We start from the raw sequence: 22728 nt of genomic DNA, 5'->3' as shown, positions 1-22728 counted from the left end.
GATATATATTAATATAGTAATAATTATCATATAATAATATAATTTCGAACAAAATATGTCGTTTGTTATAGAACAAAACGAAGATAACTAAATTAATAACTCTTTCTCGTTTGTTTTTCAGAGCAAAGCCGCATTGGGCTATCTGCTGTGTCAACCACGGTGAATCGAACCTCGGATTTGAGTCCGTTGACTTTTCACTGTCCCACCGGGGGACCATTTGGTAGAGACAAGCAGAAATGGATAGATACCGATTTTACATAAATTATAATAAAGTTGAATAATTAATCCTTAATAATATTTTATCGCAAAACCAGACAATGATTATCTGTACTTTATCAATCGCGGGAAATCGAATCCCGAATTTCAGCATTGTGAGTTAGTAAATTTATCGCTTATCCACTGAGGGATTTTTATGGGATGAAATTTAGGAAATGACGAACTTTTAAAGTAACGAATTTCGTTTTTAATAGTAAACAATACAAAATTAAAACAGAAACATTTTAATAATCCAGTTTGTAAACACAATTGATTTTAAATTTATTCTTTAATATCTGATTCAGGGACAGAAAAAGTCTCTCTTACCTGAGCAAGCTTAAAACAGTCGTACACTATGTCAGATTATTTTACTAGCGACTACATCTGCAACAAAAGCAGATATTTCACGAACTGTTGCTTCTGCTGAAGATGAGGAAGATTCATATTATGTATGACGTAACGAAAACTCGAAAATGATTAACAGTTTGAGTTTTTCCACTAAATAAATCTGTGACAAAATGTATCCTTGTCCAAGAAAATGTAGTCTTTTTCTATACTCTTGTGTAGACAAAAAAAATTATTCACGGTTTGAGTAGAGTATTTTCTGTCAAGTTTGTTAAGCAGTTAATTATATATTAGTAGATTTTCTTAATTTACTTTATAGCTAGGCTTAAAATTCACAGGCTACTGTAATACCAGTTTATATGAACTAAGCAACGATATAAGTTGCTACAGAATCGAACACAGGTTTCACAAAGGACATTGTTATAAGCCAGCTAACCCAGCTATAGGCATACCTCGACTGATCTTCCTTCAACCACACTTACGGTATATATGTAAACGCGACAAACGCGTTAAACGTGGTGGTCTCTTGAGTAAGTGATCGTCTCTGTCGATAAAGTGCGACCATAAAGCCAAGAGATGGCGCTCGTGAGAGTCTCTGTGATTATTGAAGCGCGGTAATTCGCGAAAGTGGCACAAATGAATAGAGACTGACGGCTAATTGTGGTTTAGTTCTAGAAGTCAAGCACGTGGATGAAATGATAGCCAGTTGTAGAAAAGAACAAGAAAGCAATAAAATGAAGCTCCTGAAAATGTTACTATATTATGAGCAGCTAGAATAATAATAACAAATAACAAAAAATATCTCACCTTTCACCAAAATATATTGGACAGAACTTTTCCTTTTAAATGATCATAAATATATTTTGAATGACAACTTATTATATCCACAGCTATATTTTTTATGTATATATGCTTGTTTGCATCAGATTCACTCTCATAAAATCTTCTTCAATGGTGTTCGATATGGCTAAGGAAGATAGCATAAAGAGCTACGCTTCAGTACGTACCTTCATATTAATCAAGTATGTTATCGTGATCAATCAGCACATGCCTTGAGCAGACTTCGATCAATGCGAGTGAGATTTCATATGAACAGGTTGTGGTATATAATAAAATAGACTATTTGTTTGCTTCTTTCTGAATGTTCGCACAGTGGACTATGTGTGCTCTTCCCGCCGTATCGAAACCCAATTTTTAGCATTATAAATCTTAGACTTACATCTGAGCCAGGGTAAGGGGGGGGGGTTGGAGGAAGACAACTAGCAACAACACCCACCACTAAGTGTTGGACCATTCTTATCAGACCAAATAATAGGATTTCATCATCTTTCTTATATCACACCAACAACACTAAAGTAATGAGAACTATTTTGATTTTTGGCTGTGACGACAAACCAGCAGTCTGGTAGGCTAACACGGGCTTTTTATTAAGCTCGAACTCTATGATACGCAAAATTTAGTGCCGTAAACATGGAAAAAATATATTTTATTAAATTCTAAAAATAAAATTTCGAATATTACACCTATATCAAGTGATTTGTGGAAGTGACACCAACACCTGACATCTGTTTGGATGTGGAAACATTATAGAAATATAAGTAAAAGAAAAGGAATACTCAAAAGTGAGTGAGTTAAATAAAAAAGCGGTAGTTTATGTTTCTATTAAGAGCTTTAGTTACTTCAAATGTAGACAAACATTAGCTACTTAATTTATGTTTATTGTTCACATAACCGTTCTAGAATTCTGAGCTATCACCACCAAGTCACAGTCGTTGATATGCTTGCATAATTGTTATGTGTAACTCACTTTCAACACAAGAAATAAAATAATAGTTGATTAGACAATTACTACTGGAAAAAGAGATTATCATTCAGATTTTTTTCTCGTACACAATCGTGCGTGGCCTATTATAGTGCCTATTAAATGCTATTGACTCGCTATTTTCCCCCTAGTCTACCGCTTCAAAATTAGGGTCTGCTAGCGCAGGCAGCCTATGTGTACCATTGCGCGAATATTCCAAACTAGCGTAAGTACCCGGCTTCGCCCGGGTTATTAGTTTTATATATTCTAGATTACTAAGTAACATGATATAAAAGTCATCGTTTAAATGCATTGTTACCAAAACTCACTGGCTTTTCAAATACATTAGACGTTGTTATATAAGGAACCACTTCTTTTCTATGTGGCTTTTCGCTAATCATACTAAGCGGACCCTCACAGTATTATTACTTATCCACATGCTATGGCCGCAAAATTTCAGGATTCTAGGTTCTTTCCTCTTGTAGCAATGGCGGTCATACACACACACACAGATAAGCACGTACGCACGCGCATGCGCGCACGTATGCCCGTGCGTGGCTGTTTGTGATTTTTATTAGTAATATAAAGGAACCACTTCCTTTCTATGTGGTTTTCGCTACCTTAACTCATCAAAAAGATGCGCACACACATGAATAAGATAAGCAATACCCAGGTACACACCTTCCGGGTCCACTTAGTATGGGTGCAAAATTTCAGGTTTCTAGGTTCTTTCATTTTGAATCTATGGCAATTTTAAACACACACAAACGCAAGTGCGCACGCACACGTGAATATTTGAATTAATTTGAGACCGTATTCCTTGATGAAAATGCTACAATTAAAAAATTATACCCAAGCTAACTTGACTCCAGGCTATTATCATGATCAAATCTATATTAAACAGGGCTGCTAATTACATTGCAGATTTCTAGGTTATTTCCTCTTGGAGCTATGACAGTCACATACAAACAGACACGCACGTGCGTACGCGCTTGCACGCATGCATGCAAGTGCGTGTCTATCTGTGATTTATATTTGTAATATAAGGAACCACTTCTTTTCTATGGCTTTTCTATATATTAGAATTTATTATATAAAGAACCACTTCTTTTCTATGTGGTTTTTCGCTAGCTTGTTCGTCAAAAAAGATGTGTATGCGCGTAGGTGAGTATCTGTCTGTGATTTATATTTTCAATATAAGGAACCATTTCATTTCTATGTGGTTTTTCGCTAGCTTGACTCATAAAAAAATACACACGCGCTGACGTACATGGATAAGTATTAATACTCAGGGGCACACCCTCAGGGTCCAGTTAGTATGTATGCAAAATTTAAGGTTTCTAGATTCTTTCCTCTTGGAGTTATGGCGATCACAGACACACAGACACGCCCATTTATTATTATAGGTAAATAAAACTCAACTCTTCATAAGAAGAAAAACCAAAAAGACATATTGTTATTGGCTAGTTCTGTATATAAATACAAGTAACCTATCTAAAATGCCCCCCCACCCAACACACACATGAACAAGAACTATCTATATAGATTGTCCTTTACATTAATACAAGTAACCCAAGTGACTTATCCTCTATGTAAACAGAAACCTAAAGTTTCCTCTACAGCAGGAGTTGCCAATACTGTGAGACTGGGAGTTGCAGGAAAGTGCCATGGGACCATAGCAAATACAAAAATTACATAAGACTGTTAAGGTACTCATTGGACGGTGGGTGCGAAGTGTTCCGTGGAACTTTGTGCTGAAATAGTTTGGGAACCTCTGCTCTACATGTATATAAATAACATAACGAAATTACTCCCTTACTTGAACATAAATTATCTATCTATATTATCCTCTACATTTATGTATATAAGCTAAATGACGTGTTCGTCACTTGAACAGAAACTACCATCTGGTTTTCCTCTTCATGAATACAAGTACTGTATCTGGAGTGTTCTCCACATGGACAGAAATTACCATCTGATTTGACCTCTATATTAAAACAAGTATTCCATCTGGAATGTTCTCTACGTGGACAGAAACTACCATCTGGTTTTCCTCTTCATGAATACAAGTATTGTATCTGGAGTGTTCTCCACATGGACAGAAATTACCATCTGGTTTGACCTCTATATTAAAACAAGTATTCCATCTGGAATGCTCTTCACGTGGACAAAAACTAGCACCTGGTTTGACCTCTATATCAATATAAGTATTCTAAGTAGAATGTTCTCCACATGGACAAAACTACAATTCGGTACGTCCTCTATATTAATACAAGTATTCTATCTGAAATGCTCTCGACATGGATTGAAACTACCACCTGGTTTGACTTCTATATTAATAAAAGTATTCTAAGTAGACATGGACAGAAACTACCATGTTTTATGTCCTCTATACGAATACAAGTATTCTAACTAGAATATTTTCGACACGGACGGAAACTACCATCTGGTATGTCCTCTGCATGAATACAAGTTATTTCCTTGCGTTTTCTCTTTGCAAAGCTTTCTGGCCCACTGTAATTTTTGCGCCTTATTTTAGTCGACTAATAAAAAAAATGTATAGATACAGTATGAAAGGTTTCCTGCTCATTTTTTACGTTTTAAAAGCTATTATGTATTAGATACGTAGATAGATTTTCCTAAGAACATATATTTTATTTACAAAAATCGATCATGTCCTAGTTTCCAAAGCGTCAAACTTCTACGAAAATACGGTTTGATTTGTTACAACTGAGTAACATTTAATAATTGAATTATAATTTAATAAAATTTGCTTCGGTAATGCTTATACAGTTTCAGTTGGTGAGGACCTTAATTGAACAAGAACATTTTGCAAGTGAGTTACAAGATTTTCTAAATTCTAAAAACTTTTCTTTCAAAAAATCTTTCTCCGTGTAAAACTTCTATTGGACTGTTTTACATTTAAAATTGTTCAAAAATTATGGATAAATGCAGAATTTAGTATTGTAGGTTTAACACTACATTGTACTGTAAAAAAAAAGAGTAGCTAGTCTCAACTGATAAACTGGTCGAAAACAATAAATAACGTTATCAATAATCTTCTAATATTATCTAATGCTTTTTACATTTTTGACGATATGTATAAAACAAGAAAATTCTGATTTATTTACAGATATCACAATCCTAGACGTAACACACGATTTTGATGTTTCCATCACCTACTGAGTTTGACTTAAGCTTATTAGTCTACTGTGTGACAACCTTCGCTCCTCTCCTCTTTATTAGACCCCATTTCTTTTACGAATGTAACAGATTTTGGAAAAATTCTAAAGCTTTATAAAACGATATTCTCCAATTGAAAACTAAGTGTCAGGAAACGGAGTTTATATGACCATTAGCGAATCAAATTATGTTTAAAGAAATTTAACTAGCGAATGTTACTCGTGTTTCTTAAAAGCTGGAAACCCCGTGAAAACATATACATGGTCAAAATAATTAACAAGAAAAAATAGCTACAAATAAAACAACAACATATGTCCTCATTTGAAGATATATTCACGTTTTTTATCCATAATGACATAAAATGTAAAACATGAATAAGATTTATGGATATTGTCCAACTAAGACAGGAAGCAAAAGTACTTGAGGTAGAGTTATTTTCAGAGTGCTTGGGTAGGAATTACATAATTGACTTTTCCTTTACAACTTTAGGTTAGTTTAAAGCTTTTCTTAATATGACATGAATAAAAGGAAATTGTATTGTATACTACCTGAATACTGATATAGATTTTCCTAGCGGAAACATCACAAATATCTGGTTTAATAAGCCATTTAATCAACCAATTTCCCACGCAAGTTTAGTTACGAAGCTGTACTCTTCATAGCTAGATACTAGTTATAGATGGATAGTTCACAATATCAATGTAAGCTTTCTAGGCTTTCCTTTACATCAATACAGTTAATTAACTGGATTTTGGTTCTTCCTAACTTATGTTATCTTAGTGACTTTTGAACCATAAGAATGAAGGATATCAACTACCCCTTTTCTCTCTCTACCTAACTACAAGTTACTTTGCCAACATTTCTTCTACTTAAATGCAAGACCCCCAATTGGCTTTTAATTTACTTCAGTGACTTGTTTTTTGGAAGAAAATAAGTTAGGTAACTGACTTTTATTCACCATAGACAGATCTTACTTAATTCCTCTGTATGAATACGTGTTATCATTTCGTTTCCCCTCTGGTAATATAATACAAATAAGAGCAATGTTACCTAGCTGACTTGTCCTCTGCTTGATTACAATCTCTCTCCTCAGAGCTTCAGCTACAGGAATACGCATTACCGTAGCTGAAACTCTAAGGAGACTGTTAGTAATCCAGTGGAAGACAAGTCATGTTATATGTATTCTCGTAGCTGAAACTCTAAGGAGACAGTTAGTAATCAAGCAAAGGACAAGTCAAGGAGTATATATTACCTGGCTTGCTCGTTCTGTACCTGAACATAACTAACCAAACTGGCTTATTATCTAAATAGATTCCTTTTACCATGGCATGAACACACGTTAGTTATCTTAATAGCTTATCTCTATGTAAACAGAAGTCATCTTGCTGGTTAAGTAATAAAATCGAACATTCGTTATTATTTGAAACTACAAAACTTTTTCTTTCTCCACATTGTGATACATTACCATAACATAAACAGCTGTACATTAGATTCTCTTATCAGCTTATACTCTGGATAACCAGATAATATGTAACATGTTATATACAAGGTCTTCACTTACGAATATTAACTAGCTGGTTGTCGCTCTACGTGTGATTTTTTTAGTTATTGAATTGATCTCTACATGAAAATATATTGCGTATATCTAGTTTTTCTACGAAAGGAAAAAAGTACTGTTCTTCTTTTAGATGTCAATAAAAGTGATCTAAGTGGAAGATACTTTACATAGTCAGATGTTACCTTACTAGCTTATTCAACACATAGTCAAATGTTACCTTACTAGCTTATTCAACACATAGTCAAATGTTACCTTACTAGCTTATTCAACACATAGTCAGATGTTACCTTACTAGCTTATTCAACACATAGTCAAATGTTACCTTACTAGCTTATTCAACACATAGTCAAATGTTACCTTACTAGCTTATTCAACACATAGTAAATGTTACCATACTAGTTTATTCACCACATAGTCAAATGTTACCTTACTAGCTTATACAGCATATAGTCAAATGTTACCTTACTAGCTTATACAGCATATAGTCAAATGTTACCTTACTAGCTTATACAGCACATAGTAAAATGTTACCTTACTAGCTTATACAGCACATAGTAAAATGTTACCTTACTAATTTATACAGCCCATAGACATACGTTACCAGCTTATTCAACACATAGTAAAATGTTACCTTACTAGCTTATACAGCAGATAGTCAAATGTTACCTTACTAGCTTATACATCCCATAGTCAAATGTTACCTTACTAGCTTATACAGCACATAGTCAAATGTTACCTAACTAGCTTATACAGCACATAGTCAAATATTACCTTACTAGCTTATACAGCCCATAGACATATGTTACCTTACTAGCTTATTCACCACATAGTCAAATGTTACCATTGTATATGTTACGTATCTATTTTATTCTTTACATCCATCGAGGTTACTTTACCAGCATGTCTTTTTCTTGGACTTATCTTACCTAAATAATTTTTATCTTAAATAGGTAAATGATATGTTCTTAGCATGTACTTAACAACAATGCAAGTAACGGTTATATGTTACTTTATTAGCTTATTCTTAACAGTCAATAAATAGTCTATTTTCCCATTACTCTGGTGAGTTGATTATTTCCTGAGGGACTGAGAAGGTTTTGTGGTTAAGACACTCAACTCTCAGTCTGCAGGTCGTGGGTTCGAATTCCGTCATCAAACATGATCGCCCTTTCAGCCCTATTGGATTTATCAAGTTTCGATCAATCTCACCATTTGTAAGTAAAGAATAACCCAAAAGTTGTCAGTGGGTTATTTTGACTAGCTGCCTTCACTCTAGTCTATCACTGCAAAATTAGGAACGGCTAGCGCAAATAACCATTGAGTAGATTTGCGTTTAGTTAAACGAACATACAAACAATTTCCTGACAATTTAAAAAAAATGCATGCAAAACGTCTAAAATCATTTTTAAAGGTGTATAAAAGTGCACATTCAACCTATTTATGCAAATAAGCAAACATTTATAACCTTACATGCTATATTCTTGAATATAGTTTCATTGTGTCCTATGTTATAATATTGTAGTAAGTATTTGTACAACAATGCTACTAAACTACTTACAGCAACATCGCTATAAATATTTGCTACAAATGTTTGCAGTAATTGTAGGGAAAGTGGAACTGTTTATCTATTTTAAGTTAATTTGGGGTTTCTTTCACAAAACCCTTTTTATATTACATTCCTTCTTTCGTGTTTGTAAAGCCTACGAAAACATATGTATAATACGAAAGCCTGTTAAAAAGTGATATATGATATGTTATCGGTTTAGTGCAGTTTGTGCTCACACCAATCATGATTAAGGCTCTAGAGCAAAGTGTCTCTGAAACTGTGAATTGTCTATGAAAATTAGAGCTGTTTATTCCACAATAATACAACAGAAGCAGGTCCAAAACTGTTTCTTTATTGGTGTACTCAAGATTATGTTTTGGTTAGTTCGTCCACTTAAATACTAGGTTAATTTCCAGGAAGTTGCGTTTAACTGTTAAATATTATATTTTAACAGATAAAAGAGGGAAATAAAAGAATGAGACATCTATAAGTTTTCCTACCATTCAGAGAAGAAATCATAAAACGACAGAGACATATCACCCAACATTTTCCACCATCCTGTCGGATCCACCTTTAAGTTCATCCACTTATCGAAATTACAGTGAAGCAATCTTTAGTTACGGCGTCGTGATATCGTATATATATATGTATATATGTGTGTGTGTGTGTATACATAATAAAACTAGTCTAATTCTTATAAACAACATCTGTAATAAATATTGCTATTAAATATGGTAATTCAAGAATCAACAATCCTTAAAACAATATTTTTTGGTTCAAGTTCAGTGATATATTACAAAACAATGTGCGTAATTTAAGTAAGAATTTTTTTTCTTGCATATTTTCAAATAAGTCCATAGAAAGTTTATATCATAGTCCTTACAGAACATGTGAAGAGTTAAACGTGTTTAATGTGCAAGGATAAAGAAACCATAAAGTTAAAGATTATAATAAACGTGGAAAAGTAATAGTCTTTGTAAGTATTAAAATAATTGTACATGAAGCACTTATAGAATCTGATGCAGCTGAAGTAGTAAGTATACATTGTAAGTGTAAAAATAAACAGATTTATTAGTGTATAAACTTAAATTTGTAGTTGAAAATAAAGCGAAATATGTATATATTGTAGGAGATATAAATGTCAGATTCTAAGGATAACATTGTAAATCAATACATAAATAACTTAATTGCTTTTCAGTTTTATTCTTCTACACATTCTTCTACTAGAGAAGAATCAAGTTCCTGTCTTGATCATATTTTCATTCGAACAGACAAATTGGATTTAATAGAAAGTACAGTTATAAATCTAACTGCTGCATACTACATCTTGAAAAATTAACCTAAAATATTAGTCTGTATAATAATTATGATAAATAGTGAACTACCAAAACAAAATGTGAAAATATTTATACACAAATAAACCAGTGCATTTTAATATTATTTATCAATAATTGAATTTACAAGATAAATATAAACATTTTGTTACAATATTAGAGAATATAATTAAATCATCTATAAAATATATAAAAAGAGGACAAAAACTAAAACCATGGATAACATTGATGTAATAAAATATATTGAACATAAAAACAGAATATACATAGAAAAATTAAATATCATCCTATACTGAATTAGTGAATTTAAAAATATAGATATTATCTAAGTATTTTTTAAAAAACAAACAAAAATAAATTAATATAGGCAAAGAATACTTGGCAGTGAAACTAATATTAAAAACAATGGAATATATTTAATGATATAAACACAAAATTCAGCATAATTTGAAATTATTTCTGTAGATTATATGATTAGTTTAATGAACAGTCCAAATTATACATAAATTCTTTTAGTGTATATTTTTTATGAATAGCACCAAAGAAATCACAAGTAAAAAATTATTGCAACTGCTTGAACATAGATCAGTTAGATGAAATACAATATAAAATATATTTTACACCAACTGATCAATGTAGAATCATACAAATTTTAAATTCTCTGAAAATGGAAAATCTGTTGGAAAAAATAAAATTACAGCTGAAATTTTAAAGCATAATATTAATAGATTAACACTAATAATAACATACTTAGTTTATATGTCAATGGAAAAAGGAATTTTCCCGAACATTTTAAAACATACTGTACTTATACCAAAACCTAAAGGAGGTAGTGAAAATGATCTAAATAATTACAGATCAATTGCTTTACCATATGTTATATCAAACATCAAACATGTTTGAAAAACAGTACTTAAAGATTTGTAAGACTTTCAGATTAAATAAATGTTGTCTTAATTCGGGTATAGGAAAATATTAATACGGAGGATGCACTGAATAAGGTGATTAATAAATTAAATAATTTTATTACTGAATATAACTTAATATACTGTATGTTCTTTTGTAGAAACGTTAAAAGCTTATCATAAAAACTTTTATTAAGAAATTATAAAACTGGAATAAGAGGTACCGTAAATTGGTTATATTATATCTATTATATAGAAACAGACATCTTTTCTTAGTATCAAATAACTGACTCTACATGTTAAAATACAGATAATCTCTCTTGGCTCAAGCCAGAAAACTTGAAACCACAACTGGATGAATTGTTTTTATAACCAAACAAATTTGGTTAGCATCAAGTGAGTGGTTTCACTTGTCCAGTGGCGGATAATCTTATTTCGCTTGAGGCAAAGTAGTTGACAATCACCAGTTTCTTTTAACAGTTTTATTGCAAGGGAATTGTACACGTTTTAGTCATATCATTAATCACCTTTTCTTTGAGATGCTGAAAAAAAAACAACAACAACAAAACTGTTTGGCGACTCGTTAAACTTTAATTTGAATGTTAATCAGTATGTGAATAGTTATCAGCAAACCAATAGCCTTTGTTTGATTTTCTTCTTTAAGTGTTGCATAAACATGCTTCATGGTAGAACGGTCTCGGAACGTGCTTGGAAAATAACTTGATTTTTTGTGCTGTGTAATGGTCACGATGTACTCTTAAACACTGAGTATGATTAAATCGTAAACATAAAGTAAGAAAGTGCTTTACAGGTGAAACGTGAACTGTGTTGAAATGACGTTGACTTCAGTGATGTGTGCGCATGCTCAGGTCGTTTCCCTGTTACACTAGTATTGTTTAGATCAGTATTAGTGAGATAACGCTTTGTGTTTTTATGAACATTTGTGGTTTTACAAAGAAATACTAGCTTAATTAATGAATCAGTGTCAGCTGTGTTGAATAATAAAACTTATTATATATGTGTGTATATATATATTTAGAAAATCTCAGAGAATGTTACTCTTCTACTAAGCTATATATTAATTTTGTTATTAGCAGATTAGTGATTAAAAGCTAACCCTGCATTTCGGTGATTCAGCGGTAAGTCTGAGGACTTATAATGATATAACATCTGGATTCCATACCAGCAGTGAGCAGCACAAATATAGTCCATTGTGTAGCTTTGTGCTTAACAGCAACAAAGAGTTAATTAACCCTCGGAATAGAAAGAAATGCTATTTGTACCATTGTGTTCAAATACTTAAGATGTAATCAGTTCTGTTTTTATGAAATATCGCGAATTAATATACTTATCACTCCTAACGAAACAAATTTGCAAATAAAAATTTTCTCTTTTGGTATATAACCTTTGCTTATAACCCATGTGTAAAAAGGGGTTTCTGATGCTTATATTCGAATTACAATTTCCAAATAGTCATTATATAGATATCAGTAGATAATATACGTGTGAAAAAAGTAGATAGTGTATGTTAAAGTATCAGAAGATATTGTCTGTGTAAGTACAAGTGTGTGAATGTAAATACCAGCAAATAGTGTGTGTAAGTATCAGTAGGTAATATATGTGCAAGGAACGATAGATAGTGTATGTGTAAGTACCAGTAGAGAGAGTATGTGAAGTACCAGTAAATAGTGTATGTGTAAGTGCCAGTAGATATTTTATGTGCAAGTACCAGTAAATAGTGTATGTGTAAGTGCCAGTAAATATTGTATGTGTAAGTACCAGTCGATATTGTATATGTAAGTAACAATATATAATGTATCTGTAAGTGTCAGTAGATATTGTATGTGTAAGTACCAGTCGATATTGTATATGTAAGTACCAGTCGATATTGTATATGTAAGTAACAATATATAATGTATCTGTAAGTGTCAGTAGATATTATATGTGTAAGTACCAGTAGAGAGAGTACGTGAAGTACCAGTAAATATTGTATGTGTAAGTGCAAGTAAATATTGTATGCGTAAGTACCAGTCAATATTGTATGTGTAAGTACCACTCGATATTGTATATGTAGGTAACAATATATAATGTATCTGTAAGTGTCAGTAAATAGTGTATGTGTAAGTGCCAGTAGATATTGTATGTGCAAGTACCAGTAAATAGTGTATGTGCAAGTGCCAGTATATAATGTACCTGTAAGTACCAGTATATAATGTACCTGTAAGTGCCAGTATATAATGTACCTGTAAGTGCCAGTAGATATTTTATGTGTAAGTACCAGTCGATATTGTATATGTAAGTACCAGTATATAATGTATCTGTAAGTGCCAGTAAACACTGTACAGTGAGAATTGTATGTAAGCACCAGTGAATAATGGTTACACGGTATTAATGAATATTGTATATGTACTAGAAAATATTGTACCTAGTGTGTAACATGCATGTAGATATCAATGGATGGTGCGTGATGATAAATACCAGTGTATTTAACCGTATTAGTGAAACTTCTCGTTTACACACCAAAGAATTAAATTCTAATGGATTTTGTATGCACGTTCCACTGGATGATTTCTGTGTGTACATACTTGTGGTTAGCATGTGTATATGCGCATATAGTGTATTCTTTGACACCAGTATATAGTATTAGGGTGCATAAAAACGCGCTATATGTGTGTACGTACTTATGAAAAATGTATATTTCTTCCAGAGTATAATATGTTTATGCTTACTAGAATATAGTTTATGTGGGAATGTATGCTATTTTTTTTAAAAGCCTTAGAATATTCCAGATTTCAAGATATATATATATATATTTTTTTTCAATAATCAAACACACCAATGTTTATACTTGATTAACTATTGAATTGTTTGACTAAACCAGAATCCTAAAGTTACTGAACATGTTATTGATTTTTTACTCGGGATATTTCGTTAACATAAAAAATAATTAGCATTTTAATCAAGTACATTTAATGCAATGTTACTTAAATCTACGTAAGTAATACTTCAAACTTTACATTGTTCTTATAAAGAAGAGCTTTCAAACCATATTCAGGAATTAATTGCAAAAAAAATCGAAGATAAAGAATTTTACCAATTGTTGTATTTATATTAATAATTAACCATGATTGTTCATAAACAATAAAAAGGAAATGTTTTTCACAAAGTTTCATTAATTATGGGATGGTTATTGTTTAAAGTACGTACACCTATTAAAGTTTTATTACCTTTATAGTTTAAAACTAAGTAGGCTTTTAAATTATAATTGTATTAAAATCTGTTGTAACTGTAAAAAACTAAAAAAAACGTTTTCATCACTTGTCGTCTGTTCGCTGTCTCAAGGTTTTACGTGAAAAAAATGCATGTAGGTTATATTGAGTATGTCTGAGCTCGTATCTATTTTAGGGAAAATAAAATTACTTAAGTATTAAAAATATAAAGCACATTAGAAATTCATATCGACAAATTAAAACTATTCTTAAATAATATTTTATGTAAGTTTACTGTATATTCTATTACTGATGAGAATATTTTGAAATCACGAATATTTTAGTTTTCAAATAAAAGACTTACTAGAATAATGCTGTATATAAAGTTTTCAATTTGGTTACTATAATAGCCAATAGAAAAAATATAACTGCTTTAGAGAAACCTTGTGGATTTTTTGTTTTGTTGTTTGTTTTTCTTTTGCACACATTTTCAATTCTAGAATTTCAACAAATTCTTTGCTGTTTTAAGGTTAATTGAAGCATGTTACTTTAAGGAAATAAAGTAACTTTTATAGGTCGCTAGTTTAGTGATAACCTTTCCAAAAGCTGTACATACAACATTAACAAAACGTAACCTGAAATCTCTCAAGACCAACGCAAGGAAAATTACAATACCAGTTATGGTGATCGGCCGTGGAACATATAAGTGAAATACTGTGACAATTAAGTCCAAATATACAACATAACTTGAGACAATAACGACAGCTGCTTTAACCAAAATCATGCGTCTGCATCAGAATTTTCATGCTAATCACTCGAAGATTTGGCTAGCTTGTAGGAAAATTGTCATTATGGAAAAGGTTACATGAAGTAATAATTCCCCTTCCATAGTCGTTTGAAACTTTAGACGACTTTACTAAATTACTGCCAGAAAACTCTATTACTTTTTTTTTCAACTAAACACACACTCAAAAAAAAAAACTGAAGAGTGAAAATTCTTAACATAATTTGAAGTGGACGAAACTTGTTTGTCTCAGAATTTTCGTGCAAAGTTACACAACTGTGTTTGTATGGGTAAAAATGTTGAAGAAGATTCTTAACAACGTCTAAAAGTAGTAATATAGCTGTCTGAAGTTATAAAGCAACGTTGTATGACGTCTTGCAAATAAATTCAGCTTAAAATACAGCAAGTGTAAGAGAAAGTTCCAGTGGACGATGTATATGACATAACCACTAACATTTTGTGTAATTGATGTTCGCCATGCTTTGTTTGTTGAACTCGAAAGGTAGCAACATTTTAAATTGAATAAACTTCCCTTTCCATTATGTTCGTATATGATTGATGTCATCTAATTTAAAACTGGTGTACTGGAAATAAAACATACACACATTAAAAGTTTATTTTAAGTCATCATCTTAGCACACGTTTAATATAATTTCAGGTTCAGTTATTGAACATGAAACATGAAAGTACAGATCTCGTTACGTTAGCTGCTTTTGATTAGTAAGAAGTGAGAAAGCACATGTAAGCCAAGTAAATTTGCTTGGCTTACGTGCACTTGGCAATGAAAGCCACGTATAACTTTTTTCTCAGTTTTGGAATTTGACAATGAAGGTCACATGGAATGTTTGTATCCTTTCACAAACTTCATAAAGAAAGTCATGCATCATCGTTATTCCAGTTTAGGACTTAGATAAAGAAGGTTACGTGCAATGTTTATATTCGTTCATGAACTTGACACTGAAAGCCGACACATAACCTTTTTATCTGTTCACGAATTTTTCAGTGAAAATCGTTGTTTGAATCAGTTAACGAATCTGATGATGAAGGCCTCGTACAATGGTTGTAAATATAAAATATTGTAACATATTTCAAAATAACGATGTGGCACTCCTGAGCTAATTTGATATCAGATATTTATGTTTATGCTTCACTATGGAATCTATAAGTTTTGTAAATTTCCCTAAGACCACTGAGGTAACGGCTCAATCTATGTTTTATGTGTTTTGAGTTTAAGTTTTTAGTTAAAGATGTTTTACGTCACATACAAGTACTGTTTCATCAGATGAGTTTAAAATAACAATAATCAGAAACTGGAAATGTTTAACAAAACGTGTTCTGTAACGATGAGATCATCTCGATTCGTGCTGACAAGTCAATGAATTAATGATGGCAACAAGATCCACTGGGAGGTCAACTCCTTCTTTCATCAGCCCAACAGCATTAGCTTTAGTTCTACTGACATTGACAACACAATTTATCTTAAAAACTGCTGACAATTATGGTATTCTCTTTTCCGAAGGAACAAAAAAACATAGAAAAAAAAATCATTTGCCCTAATTGTCTGAAAAGGACAACAATAAAAACGTATGCACTATTCCCGTTGTTTAAGCCCTCTTTCATTTAAAGAGAAGAAGTCGTTAAGATAAAGTCTTAGCTTCTTACTTTTTACGAATGCACTAACATTCTGTGTAAGTGATATTCATCAAAAGCCGTCCATTAGGTACGGAGATGATCAGTCATCTAAACGGCTGCCTACAAAATAACAGAAACTTTGATTTCCATATAATTCAGGTTATCTATGAAAGAATATACATATTACCCCATGTTTCTTTGTTTGGGATTTTCCATGTTTAGTTGTTTCAGTTATTTTTCCTATTTTATAAAAGTTATTTCTATTGTTTTTAAAACTTAATTGAAATCAATAGGCTTACTATAGATTGGCTATCTGTGCTCTGCCCACCACTGGTATCGAAACCCGGTCTCTAGCGCTGTAAGTCCGCAGACATACCGCTGTGCTACTGGCGGGGGTTTTACTAGATTATCGTTTCTTCGAAAATAAACGTGGTAGAATTCATCGATTCAAGCAACTTATCTTAAATTAAATGAGGAGTAGAACGCCTGAACTACTTCTCATTATCACGATTTTTGATTCTCAACGTTTAATGGTTCTTTTTGTTTTACAACTTCATAATTTTACAGTAATTTCATTGCTTGGTTTCTTAAGTTATTAAATTTTGCTGAACTATTGTGTTATCTTCATAGAGAGAATTACATAATTTAAAGTTTTTACCCTATATAAAGCTCCAATCGATCTACATGGGCTGACGACAGCTGACGTGGCTCAAAACTGCTGCTCTCATCTGGTCATGATGGGCTTTGTTACCTAGCCTAATGTGAATTTCTATCTCTTTGTTGTACAGCTTACAACACAGAGACGATTGAGTATTACACAAAACGTCTTTTCTTAAATGCTTTTGAAATCCATTGTTTGCTTCATCGAGCGTTATGATTTTCCCAAAATGCCCTAGCGATGAAAATTGGCATAATTTATGTAATTATCTTGTGAAATGTTCGCAGTCTTCCAAAAACACATCGAAATCAATAGCTATTTTCATGATAAAAATATCCAAAGAATTTTGAACTGGAATCACACAAATTCTATTCAACTCCCCATTTGTAAAGTCTTCCAATGCAGATCCAGTAGACTTTTGTGCTTCTAGCCGTCTTAACCTTCGTCTTGAAAGCCAGTGTTCACGTTTAATGTTAAGATGTGTAGCCTAAGATTGACATTTTTGTTACAAATTACAGCTTTTACAGTGTGATCTTACTGTAAAAGCTGTAACTTGTAAAAATGATGCTTATAATTAGTAAGTAAACTCTAAACGAAACTGTTAAGATTGGCACTACTTATTATAGAAGCTTATAAAATTATATATAAAATATGTAGAGAAAGTACTTTGAACATCATTCTAGAAGATGGAACAGTATAGAACATGGAACATCGTTCTTATTAAGAGTGAATAGTCTCAGTATAAGGCCAAGGCTGGTAAAGCATAATCCCATTGTGTGGGGGTAGACGTGTTTATACATAACTGTTAATAATACCAATCACACCATTTATAAATAAGTACAGTGACAAGTCAACAACCTTAAAAGAAACGCGTGTCTCCTTGAACGTATTTTTTGTAACTACCGTAAATATACTAACCTTCTTTCGTTCGTTCTCTGGTTATCATAAACATTTCAAACATCGGCATTCATAACTTTTTCTTCCCCTCCTTCTAATAATTATTTTCTAACGTTAATTACTTGATAGCACTGGCAATTTATAAGGACAGATAAGATTTGTCTAAGCACATGAAGCACCGATACGTTCATCAGAATCTTCCATCACAATCAATATATTTTGGACATATTAATATCTACATTATATCACTAAATACTATGACTTTTTGTTGTCTCTTAGTGCAAAACTACACAATTGGCTATCTGCACTCTGTCTACCGCAGGAAATAGAACCCCGAATCATGGTGTTGTAATTCCGTAGACTTACAACTGACCACCGGCGGACATAGAATGACGTCAAGTCCAGTGTGAGACACGAGGTTTATTCTATTTTTTACAATTTATAAATCATACGATAAAAATTCCAGTAATACCGAAAGTTACAACAAGGCTCAAATCATTCTAAAGATAAATATACATATATATATATTTATGTATTTGGCCCACGTTATGAACGAGTTTTATAAAATAATAAGTATTCCAAACTGTTACATTTTGTCACTTTTTGTTGTTTTGAAGATTACTTGATTAACGTCTTATATATCTTGTTATCAGGAAACACTAAATAAACACGCAGTGATCCCGCTGGGCGCATGTGAATGCTAGTATACTGTTGAATTAACTACGTTTACGATCAAATTTAGTTAGCTATCAATGAAGAACTCTCAAATCATTCAGTAAAATGATTATCCAAAAGCCACGTGAGAGCCTAGAAACTTTGAGAAATTCACAATTTTGGAAAAAGGAAAATAAATCCTATACGTTCTTAAGTATTAAATGTACTAATTTTTATATGAAATAAAAACTTTATTTCTACGGTAACAATTAGTTTAATTATATATTGTAATTGTAATTTACCATACTAATATGATTTGGGGATTTAGATTTATAGTACAAAGAATTACAAATAATTTTCTATTCCTGTATATTTCCAGTGCTTTTTGTCGAGCTCTCCAGTGATTTAGCGGTAAGTCTGAGAGTTCATACCGCTAAAAACGGGGGTTTCGATAATCGTGGTGGGCACAGTATAGATAGCCTATTGTAAGGCTTCGTGCTTAATAACAAAGAAACAAAACCTATTATCAGTCAATAAAACTAAAACTTTATCGTTATGATTTTGTTTGTTTTAGAATTGTTCACGCAAAACTACAGAAAGAGCTTTCTGCACATGGTCGTCCTTAATTTTGAACTGTTAGACAAGATGGTTTGCTTGTTTGTTTGTTTGTTTTTTTAATTTCCCGCAAAGCTACACGAGGGCTATCTGCGCTAGCTGTCCCTAATTTAGTAGTGTAAGACTAGAGGGGAGGCAGCTAGTCATCACCGCCCACTGCCAACTCTTGGGCTACTCTTTTACCAACGAATAGTGGGATTGACCGTCACATTATAACGCCCCCACGGCTGAAAGGGCGAGCATGTTTGGTAGGACGGGGATTCGAACCCGCGACCCGCAGATTGCGAGTCGAGCGCCCTAACCACCTGACCATGCCGGGTCTAGGCAAGATGGAAACAGCTACTAACGAGCACTCACCGCCAACACTTGGTCTACTCTTGTCTCACCGAATAGTATCCACAAGTCATTACTGTAACCAGTAGTTTACGACCAATTCTAGCCATCTCACAGCAGCTTGTACAAGTTTCTGTATTACCTAGAAGTCCATACAGAAATGTCTACACGCTAGCTTGAGGCTTAATTTGCAGTCTGGAGCCCTTGACTGTGTCAAATGATTAAGCGTTTACGATCTTTCGACATCCGGTTTACAAAAATGTCATTACTACATGCAGAAATGCACGAAAATTTATAAACATCCGAATATACAAGAAAAAAGAAATATTATCTACTTGTTATGGCCTGTTTGTTGTAATTCTCGTAAAGCTACTCGAGGGCTATCTGCACTAGCTGTCCCTAATTGTAAAGTGATAAACAGAAAGAGCGAACGCAGATAGTCAACACCAACAACCGCCAACTTTTTAGCTGCTCTTTTCAAACCAAATAGTTGGAATTAACCGTCACTTGTAGGCATTTACGGCCCCAAAGAATTTAGCGCGATTTTCTTTATTATATATATATATATTAAAAACACGGGACTCGAACCAATGAGTTTCAGATCCACGCACCGACACGTAAACTCTGGGCTACGCCTGCCCCACTAATTATGTAAGGGTGAAATTAGTACCTCTTTCAGCTATGACATACTCATTTTAAACATCAATTATTTCATGGAAAGGCTTAGAAGCTAAAGAAACACGAATTAGTGTTCCCTAAATTTCAACATATTTTACTTGTATGTCTAAATTGTAGTAATGTACATATAGAGCCACTAACATATAAAACTTCACTTACACAATTAGCAGTTCAAGCTCGCTTTATGATGTCATCTGTTATCACAACTACTAGATCTCCATATGTTTAAACTACTTCGACTAAGCTAATTCAGATAATTAGCTTCAAAACAGCATTTCTAAGCAAGACTCAACATAATTATGTTCGAACATCCCTTTTACTTAATTTTAATTAATTGTCTGTATGCTTGAATTATTTATATCGTCAATTAAAGCACAGTGTCCTTTGTCAAAAATTCCCTTTATGAAAATCCGAGCAACAAATTCTAGTAACATTGTAATGATGTTGTTCCTCAAAATTCTAACATATATATTTCACTTGCATGACTAAATAATTATGGAGAACCCTGTTTTACTCTTTGGCTTCACTAGCTGACATACGGGAATTTGAAAAAGTCGAGTCTCGAAACTGAAATGTAAATAAATATATTTTTCCAAAACGCGTAGTTTTTCAATTATGAAATAAAATGACAAAAACAACAACAAAACATTAATCATTAACACCTACGAAAGGATAGTGTATGTAACATTTTTTCAATAAAAAACGGTTTCTTTTAATATTTAACAAGATTCATGAAAAATCTTACATTTACCCGACAGTTACGTATGTGAATATTTTGTTTTTTCCCAAATATCTTCAGACAAAATTATCAAACAACAAAAACGTATTTTATTTTCTTTAATATACTAACTCTAAATCATATCAGCTAAACAAGCTTAACAGCAAGTAGATCATTACGCATCTGCTTATTGCATCCAAATATCAATATTAAAACTTCTTAACGGCTACGCATATAATCTCGCTACCATGTGATATTAATTACCCAAAAGAAATTATTTATCACCATGTAATTTAATATGATTATTACGTAATATCACAAAGATTCACAGCATAAATTGCGTACCATAATGTGAAAAATTTGAACAATTATATGGCCATTTGGTATTCTAATGAGGACAGTTTGTTGAAATTAGTTAGTCTTCGTGGAACAAAATTTTTGACATTGACGTTTATTGACATTGACCGGCATTCGTGAAATCAATTCTGTGTGGCAATGGAAATGGATGGATGCCTTCAATTTTGCATGCTGCGTGTCATTTTGGAAAAAAGTTTTGATTTCCTCGTGAGAATTATATTGACTTACCATTTTCCTAGTTTGCCACCGTTATTCAAAAATTCATTTAATTATCTAACATGTTTGTTATTGCTAGTATTGTATTAGTTATAACTTTTTGATGTCAATAAAAATTTCAAGGGGATTGTTGATATCTTCCATTATTTTTGCCTCCTTATTGACTGAAGTTTAAAACCTTCGTCTTTTAAAATCAGTTAACATTTTAAAAGGCACATATACAATTACGTATCTTAAATATTTAGAAAACTTTATTTTTTAGGATTATTTTAAAAACATATTGTGTTATTTATCAACATTAGTACTGGTATATTATACCCGAACAAACTTTATGAGACACTTAGACTAAAGAATTTGATCAGAGGGTTCCATAACTTCAGGCATAACTGACACCAATTTAGAATTGTTGCCCAGAGGGATATAGACCAGTCAGCAGAACCTGCCGCCTACACGGCGATTAAATGTCTCAATACAACGCTTTCGCAACGGAAGTGGTTAGGGCACTCGACTCAAAATCTGTGGGTCAAGGATTCGAATCCTGTCACCGAACATGCTTGCACTTTCAACCGCGAATACATTATAATGATGTTACAATTCTAAAAAGTAACTCAACTGTTGAATAGCTGCCTTCCCTATAAAGTTATCAGATAGCTTTCAAGCAGATTTGCGTGAAATTGAGCAAACAAACAAAGCTGCAGCTGAAAGTTTATTCAGCACCATATTGCAGCTTCTGCCCAGAACCTCTTGAGCTGCGACCCAGTACGCTAGCCTAGACGTACAACCACGACATATTTATCACTCTGTTTCGATACGTCCAGTATATGGCTGAAAATATCAAATAGTAAAGAGGTTTCACATTAAGTAAATACCGTAAAGAAACATTAGTACAAAGCAAATTCAAACGATATGGTTCCTATTAATTAAACTTTTAATACAGTCACTCAATCCTATCTTTATAAGCTGCAAGTCCACTGGAAGGGTAAAAACACTATAGATTGAACTGATTTTATATTCGTTAATTTGAGAGAGAATGTTTTTAAATATTTGATT

General features: G+C 32.5%; 1 protein-coding gene across 7 annotated transcripts in view; it reads right to left on the bottom strand.

Annotated features, from left to right (window-relative positions):
- LOC106463440 (suppressor of lurcher protein 1-like) overlaps positions 1-17250 on the bottom strand; it is a 134167-nt gene extending 116917 nt beyond the window's left edge. For 5 of the 7 annotated variants that reach the window (XM_022391317.1, XM_022391306.1, XM_022391310.1 and 2 more), the window contains exon 1: positions 583-1131. The gene's annotated coding sequence lies outside the window, so the exon portion shown is untranslated. Of the gene's footprint in view, positions 1-582; positions 1132-17210 lie in introns of those variants that run through there. The other 2 variants (XM_022391333.1, XM_022391329.1) reach the window with 2 other exon arrangements.
- Positions 17251-22728: the final 5478 nt, after the last annotated feature.

This window comes from Limulus polyphemus, unplaced genomic scaffold, assembly GCF_000517525.1.
Source record: "Limulus polyphemus unplaced genomic scaffold, Limulus_polyphemus-2.1.2 Scaffold53, whole genome shotgun sequence".
NCBI lineage: Eukaryota > Metazoa > Arthropoda > Merostomata > Xiphosura > Limulidae > Limulus > Limulus polyphemus.
Note: the sequence above shows the minus strand (reverse complement) of the source record. Positions and strands in the feature narration are given on the sequence as shown.